Below are 8,499 nucleotides of genomic sequence, written 5' to 3' on the forward strand. Positions count from 1 at the left end.
GAGTCTAATCGAGCTTTGTAATGTTGATCACTTCAAAATCAGCTGACAGCTTTTTAACATTTTAAGATTTCATATATAAATTTGATCCTGCAGCTTTTTATTTGCTGTGTCTGGCTTATCTCATTCAGTGTAATGTCATCCAGTTTCATCTATATTGTTGCAAATGGCAGAATCTCTTTTTTTTTTAAGGCTGAATAATATTCCACTGTGGTCTATGGCCGTGCTACCCTGAACAAGCCCAATCCCTCCTGATCTCAGAAGCTAAGCAGGGTCGGGCCTGGTTAGTACTTGGATGGGAGGCCACCTAGGAAGAGTAGGTGCTGTAGGCGTAAAAGATAAAAAATAACGGATTGTAAACTGACAAGGTCCTTGCAATCTGTGAGGTCAACCAAGGGTTGCCTCGACTTATGTGGTTTACAAATATTTTCTCCCATTCCAAAGGTCACTTTTCACTTTATTGTCTCCTTTTCTGTACAGAAGTTTCTTAGTTTGATGTAGTCTCATTTATTTACTTTTGCTTTTGGTGTCACTCACATCCAAAAAATCATTGCCAAGCCCAATGTCAAGATTTTCCCTTATGTTTTCTTCTAGGAGTTTTACAGTTCCAGGTAAGTCTTTAATCCATTTTGAGTTATTTTCTGTGAGTGGTATAAGATATAGGGGTCTAATTTCATTATTTTGCATGTGACTATCCAGTTTTCCCAACACCATTTATTTAAAGATACTATCCTTTCCCCATTATGTATTCTTGGCACCCTTGTCAAATATTAGTTGACTGTATATGCGTGGGATTATTTCTGGGCTTTTCATTGTGTTCCATTGGTCTATGTGTCTGATTTTATGCTAGTGCCATACTTTTTAAATTACTATAGCTTTGTATTATAGTTTGAAATTGGGAAATACAGTGTCTCCCAGTCTGTTCTTCTTTCTGAGATTTTTTTTTTCTATTTGGGGTCTCTTGTGGTTCCATATGAATTTTAGGACTTTTTTCTATATCTGTAAAAAATGCCTTTGGCATTTTTTAATTAATTAATTTATCTTTTATGGTGACATTGGTTAACAAAATCCGATAAGTTTCAGCTGTACACTTTAAGTAAGGCATATATATGTTTACACTGTGTGCCATTGTTATTTTGATAGCGATTGCACCGAATCTGTAGATTGTTTTGGGTAATATGAACATTTTAACAATATTAAATTTTCTAATCTCTCCATTTATTTGTGTCTTCTTCAATTTCTTTCATCAATGTTTTCTAGTTTTCAATGTACAGATCTTTTACCTCCTTGGTTAAATTTATTCCTAAGTATTTATTTTCTTATTGATGCCATTGCAAATGGGTTTTCAGTTTCCTTTTTAGAAAAATTGTCAGTGTAAAGAAATGCAACTGATTTTGGTGTGCTGAATTTATATCCTATAACTTTAATGAATTCGTTAGTTCTAAAAGGGTTTTATATATGGAGTTGTTGGTATTTTCTACATATAGGATCATGTCATCTGCAAATAGAAATACTTTTACTTCCTTTCTTATTTGGAAGCCTTTTATTTATTTTTCTTGTCTGACTGCTCTTGCTAGTAATTTCGGAACTATATTAAATAGAAGTGATGAGAGTGAGCATCTTGACCTTGTAGCACATCTTAAAGGAAAAGCCTTCAGATTTTCCCTCATTATGATGTTAACTGTGAGCTTTTCATAAATGGTACTGAAGACATTTCCTTCTATATCTAATCCATTGACAGTTTTTATAAATGGATGTTAAACTTTGTCGAATGCATTTTCTGCATCTCTTGAGCTGCCCATGTGGTTTTTATCTTTCATTCTGTTAATGTGGTATGTCATATTGATTGATTTGCATATGTTAAACTAACCTGTATCCCAGAAATAAATCCCACTTGGTCATGGTATATAATCTTTTTGATATGTTGTTGAATTTAGTTTATCAGTATTTCACTGAAGATTTTTGCATCTGTGTTCAGAGGGGATATTGGTCTATAATTTTCTTTTAATGTGCTATCTTTGGCTTTGGTATCAGGCTGATACTGGCCTCATAAAATGAGTTTGGAAGTATCTCTCCTACTTCCATATTTTGGATGAGCTTGAAAAAGCTTGATATTAACTCTTCTTTAACTGTTTGGTAGAATTCAGCTATGAAGCCATCTGTTCCTCTGCTTTTCTTTGTTGAGAGAGTTTTAATTCCTATTTTATATCTTTATTTGTTACTGATCTGTTTAGGCTGTCTATTTCTTTTTGATTCAGTCTTGGTAAATTGTGTTTCTAGGAATTTGTCCATGTTTTTTTAGGTTATCCAATTTGTTTGCATATAACTGTTCATAATAGCTCCTTATGATCCTTATTTCTGAGCCATGCATTGAACTTTCTCTTCTTCCATTTCTGATTTCATTTACTTGAGTCCCTTTTTTTCTTAGTTTAGCTAAAGATGTGCTGATTTTTTTTGCTTTTATTTAAAAAAAATCTTAGTTTTCTTTTTTCTTTTTTATCATCTAGTTGAGAAACTTCTACTCTGATCTTTATTATTGCTTTTCTTCTTCTAACTTGAGTTTGTTCTTTTATTATTTCCTTGAGGTATAAAGTTAGGTTTTTTATTTGAGATCTTTCTTCATTTTTAATGTAGGTGTTGGTATTGCTTTTGCTCCATCCCATAAATTTTGTTTGTCATTTAAGCAGAGAATAGAACATTAGTTCTATTAGTTCTATTAGGGCAGGGAGGTTTGGAAAATGGAGAAATACTAGTGAAAGTGTACAAAGTTGCAGTTATGTAGGATGAATAAGCCTAGAGGTCTAATATACAGCACGGTGACTACAGTTAATATTGTATTGAATATGGAAAATTTGTTAAGAGAATAGATTTCAAGTGCTCTCACCACACACAAAACTGGTACTATGAAAGGAGATAATATGTTAATCAGCTTGACTATAGTAATCATTTTACCATGTATATGCATATCAAATCATTATGTTATATACCTTAAATGTATATAATTGTTGTTAAAAATATAAACATCATGCCCTTGGATGTGGTACACTCAATTTTCCTAACATTATAGCACTTGTCCATTTTTTTTTTTAAATAAAGCCATTCATAAGATTGTTGGATGAACATTTATAATTGTCCTGTTTGTGTATGTTGCTAACATTTTCAGTTAAATAATTGCTGTGTTCAAAAATATTTCTTAAATCATCTAACAGCTATTAGCGTCTACACCTCTAAACTCCCTTGTCCAGGCACACTGCCCCATCAGGGAGTACTTCACTAACAAGTTGTCAAAATGCCCTGGGCTTGAAATCTATGACTATAATAAGGATATAGGTATTCATAGGACTTGTTCACATATTATCTTACTTAACCTTTAACATAATCCTGCAATAAAAGAATCATTCCCTGTTATACCAATGGAAAAAATTTAGGTTCAGAGAGGTTAAGTGACTCAGTTGACTGTCACTCAGGAAATAGAGAAAAAGAATTTCAATTCAGGTCTTCTAGAGTCCTTGTGATTTTACTATTACATATTACATTCTGTGCCTGTAATTGCTGATGTCATCACCAAAGCAAAGGATACACAGCCAGTGAGAGATTCACTTTGTGACTTGGTACTGGGACAAGAGCAGAGCAATAGTCAATAGTCAACAGAACTGGATTCAGAAAACTCCTGCTCTCCAACAACTTAGAACAGAATCCAAAGATTGGGTACCCTGTATCAGATTCCAGAAAGGTACATACAGCTCTGCAGGACCTTTCGATTTCACCTAACCTACTGTATTCACAGAGAGAGAGAAACCGAGGCATAGAGAAGAAGCATTACTGCTTGGGTCATATAGGTACTAGCTGCTAATAGAGATGAGGCCAGAATGTAGGTTTTTTTGGATCACTTTAAAGCTCTTTCTTTGTTTCCCTTAATACTAGATGCTGTAAGAGCAATTTTTTAAGTGAATAGTCAATGGTATAATTCCAAGTGACTCTGCAGGCAAAAGGGACATTTATCAAGGGAGAAAGAGGGCTTTAAAGTAGTTTTTCCCCCAAGAGAGTTCTTTAAAGAGAAAAGTCCATCCAAAATGTTCTCCAAACCCTAAGTTCACAAAGGGTAAGCAATATCATTGCTCATCGCATATATAATTAATATCTATTAGATTTAGCACATTTTATGGTCTTGGTACCTTTGCTCTTACGAGATGCTGTTGATCATATATGTGACGTATTCTGTATCAAATTATTGGTTGAGAGGACAACCTCCAATAATAGATTGCTCCTTTGGGAAAATATAATTCACTTTACAATGATTTCCTTTGCCTTGCAGTTTACAGGAATGCATTGTGGCAAAAAGTAGAGATTATATGTTTGTTCAATTAGTGCCTGATTTAGCATGACAATATAGAAGTTAGATGGCCATTTAAAATTGTATGGTTTTGGGCAAGGCACTGATACTGTTTGATTTTTAATTTCACAACTTTCAAAAATTGTAGTGTAGATTACATAAAATTATATATGCAATGTCCTTAGTGTAGTACCTGGAATATAACAGATATTTTGGTAATTACTAGACATAATTATTATTCCAATGATTATGTAATGTCAGTGTGTGGCCATGAACACATGGCTTCACCATTATATGCAATACAAATACAATAGATACAATATAAAGTATATCTTTTCATTTTTCCATTAGAAAATTATTTTTTTGTATTTGTTTTCTTATTTTTCACAGATCTAACCTCTTTTTCTCTGCTGAAGGAATCCTGAGTTATGTATAACACAAAGGACATTACGGGCTCTATTTTGAGACTTTGCAACATTATTGCCTATTTGGCTACTGTCTCTGTTGTGTTCCCAATTTAACAGTAAGAATAGCCCACCATGGTCCTTTTTGGACCCAGTCAGATAATCAGATATATCCATACAGACATCTAACTCAGAAACAGGTTACATGTAAAAGAAGGAATACACATTAAATCATCTGATCTCAGTAACAGTCCTATGAGCTAGATGTATTATTGATATATCCATTTGATAGATGAAGAAACTGAGTCAGAGAGATTATATAATAATCCAAGGTCACAGAAAAAATGAGTGATGAATATTAGATTTCAGAGCTAGAAATATGAGCCAGTCCACTGCTTATCCATTTTGGAACCTCTGTTTAGTAACCGGATACGTATGTGGTATCGATGCCTGAGAACACCAGATATAGTTGCCACCAGCTGTGCTGGCATAGATTCCACGCAGGGTCTTGTGTGTGCTTGGGTAGACCAACTATTTTTGGTTGTTGTTATCCTCTCCTTTTTCTTTACTATTTCCAAAAGGGTGAATTGTTGGTGGCAACCTTCACAATTTAGTCCACTGAGATAGACTGTGATTGAATTAGAGGAGGAATGGAAATCACCTGGAGATCACGGAGCTGTAGTGCAAACATAAGAAATGATGAGTATTTGGATCAACTTCCTGGAGAGACAATGAATCAGGCTTTGCGTTTCCATTTGTTTGCTTGTCGAGGGCTAGTTTTATTATGTTAGTCTATCACTTGTGTTGTTGCTATTTGGGGATTTAAATATGTGGAAAATTAATATGCTGGCATTGGACCACCTATTCTAGAAGTCTGTTAGTATTTTGGTTGCCCAGAACTTTTGATATACTTCCTCTATTTGAACATTTCAAGAGAATCTTAAAGCTAATACACTGTAATAAATTAGTTTTTTTTAATGTTTGAACTATCTAGTTTTTTTTTCCAAGTAAAAATCTGACTAATAAAGCGTTATGTGACTTAAATGAGCCAATCTATATAAAGCATTTAGTCTAGTTTCTAAATATATACATATATACGCACACGCATATATACACATATATATAATAACTGCACAATAAATGAGTGTGAGTTGTGAATGAGTTATCTAGCAATCAGAAAGAATATAAAAGGAAACAATGGTCACCTCTGTATCATGGGATTACTTCAGGTTATTATTTTTCTTTCTACATATTTATAGGCATTCCCAAGATACTTTATGGAATTAAAATTGCAAAGGTAAATACAGTGACTAAAAAGAATATCACGAACGTTAACGAAGTTTGAATGTTTTCTACCATTTTGAAAGAGTTCCTATTATTACTGGCAAGGTTAAAGAGTGCATTTTTGAAGTTGCATGTGAAAAGCAGAAAAACAAAAAACAATAAATAATTTGATCCAAAAATATTCTGAGTAAATATTTAATATTATTATAAAGCATTAATGATTGTAGGCTTCCTAAGGTTAATAGAAAGTTACTATTCAATATCATGGGACTTGTATTAAGGTTAAGAGACTACAGTTATAAAATTTTAGACATCTGAATCTTAATATGGGTGCTGGCAATTTCTAATCTGCATCCTTCCCCTCCCACTCCCCCAATAGGCCAGAAAATTGCTCCTCCTAAAATCTTACATATCTCATGAAATGACAACTCCATTTTCCACTTACTTAGGGCAAAAGCCTCTGAGTAATATTTGATACATTTTTCATTACCTCTGCAGCTATCATACTGGTCCAGCCAGATTGGCCTCCATCCTTACCTTCAATATTCCTAGCGCACTCTCACCTTTGGGCCTTAATTCTTGCTGTTCCCTCTGCCTGGAACACTCTTACCTCATATTTTCATGTGTCAATCCCTCACTTCCCTCAAATATCTACTCAAATATCATATCAAAGAAGCCTTCTATTTTGTTCCTCTCCTGTATATTTAGCAACCAGAATTATAGATGATGAAAAATATGTGTTGAATGAATGAAAGTATCTCACTAAAAATCACCTCCTTCAACTCAAACTCAAGAAGTGTCAGCTTAGCTGGATAAGTTTTAAGTAGAACAATATGAGAATTAAATTGATTAAATAAACAGGCAAACAAGGCAAAAAGATAGCTTTAAATAATTTATAAACAGAAAAGGCTTGTCCTGGTTATGGATTATAAATTATTAACCCACTCTCCTCTTGGCGGGATTTAGCAATCAACGGAGGCTATTTTTTAGATATGAAGTTCTCGGAATCCACACTAATATCACTTTGGGCTAGCATAAAAGGTTGAAACAGGGAGCACTGTTTAAATTTCTATCATTTCATGGACCTCTATGCACACATTTGTAGTTCTTCCCTCCCTCCCTCCATCTCTCCTTCTCTCCCTCTCTTCCTTCCATTCTCCTTCATGTTATTTACTTTAAGATATTCAGACATTATAATTAGTGTTAAATAAACCCTAAAATGACTTCTCGGCCTTTACTAAATAGAAGTGCCATGGACTTCTGGGCCCTGTATTCAACTCCATAATAAACTAGTTATGCACATCCCTAGAAACCAGAAAACAGTGGCAATTATTAGAGAATAAATGAAGTCATTTAGACACGCTGTTTGGAGATGGCTAGATATGGTTAAAATGGGTGTTGTGTAAAGGAATTTTATAAAAGCTTTTTATGGGGAAAAATATGTAAAGGCTTAAGCACTTTTGGCAAAAATAACAAGGTCTGAGTACTACATTACATGAACAAGTTTCCTTTTTAAAATGAAAACTGAATATATACTGAAATACTATTTTTACTGGAACTTCTCTAGGTATTTGGTGCATATATATAGTCTTTGCTAGCTCACAATCCAGTTTTAATCAAAACATTTTTAATAAAATTACTTTTTCCAATTAATATATTCTATTCGGTAGTTATAAAACTCCCTTGAAGCATGCATGGCCCGTGGCCCACTTAGATGAGTCCAAACACCTGTACACAAAATGAAGACATATAAAAAAATTACTGGATAATTGCTATGAAATAAAAATGATGGGCATGTGTTTGTAGTCTTCTCTTGTAAAATAAATAATATGCAACTTACACATGTTCTTCCCTAGTTATCATTCCATTAAAAGATGAGAATGATTGATGTAGGTGGCTCATGGAATCCCCAATGCTTTACATAGTGCCTGACCCACAGCAAGTGCTAAATAAATGTTGGTTGAATAAACAGGCATGTGATTAATATTTGAACTATAGCACAGGTATGTCTTACAATTTAAATATTAGAAAACAACTGCCCCAAATGTCCAAATTTGCATTATTACACAGTGTTAAACATTTTCTTGAATCGTCAGCCACATCATTATTAATTCATATTTGCACGTGTCATTTATTTCCATTATTCATTTGATATTAACAAAAGCTTTGAAGACAAGCAGGATAGGAGAAATATATACTTATAGATAAAGAAATGAAAAGTTAGAAAAACAACATGACTTATCCAAGGATATTGAGGGTTCTTAATGTGACTTTGACCGCAGGTTTTCTGTCTCCTTGTATAAGGCACACTTAGCTACATCTACTACCATTTTAGAAATTTAATGACAATAAACCATCTATGTTTTGTTTTTTTTCATTACTCAAATCACCACCCTTCCTCTTTAAGAAATGGTATGGCAGAAAATAGGGAAGAAGTAAATTTTTGTTAAATCTAGTAGCATGTTAATGGCCAGTAAGCAC

At 33.6% G+C, this 8,499-nt stretch overlaps 1 pseudogene; it reads left to right on the forward strand.

Moving 5' to 3' along the window:
- The first annotated feature begins 210 nt into the window (after window positions 1-210).
- LOC120605451 (uncharacterized) lies at window positions 211-329 on the forward strand (annotated as a pseudogene).
- The last annotated feature ends 8,170 nt before the right edge of the window (window positions 330-8,499 follow it).

Source organism: Pteropus medius, unplaced genomic scaffold (assembly GCF_902729225.1).
Source record: "Pteropus medius unplaced genomic scaffold, Ma_sr-lr_union100, whole genome shotgun sequence".
NCBI lineage: Eukaryota > Metazoa > Chordata > Mammalia > Chiroptera > Pteropodidae > Pteropus > Pteropus medius.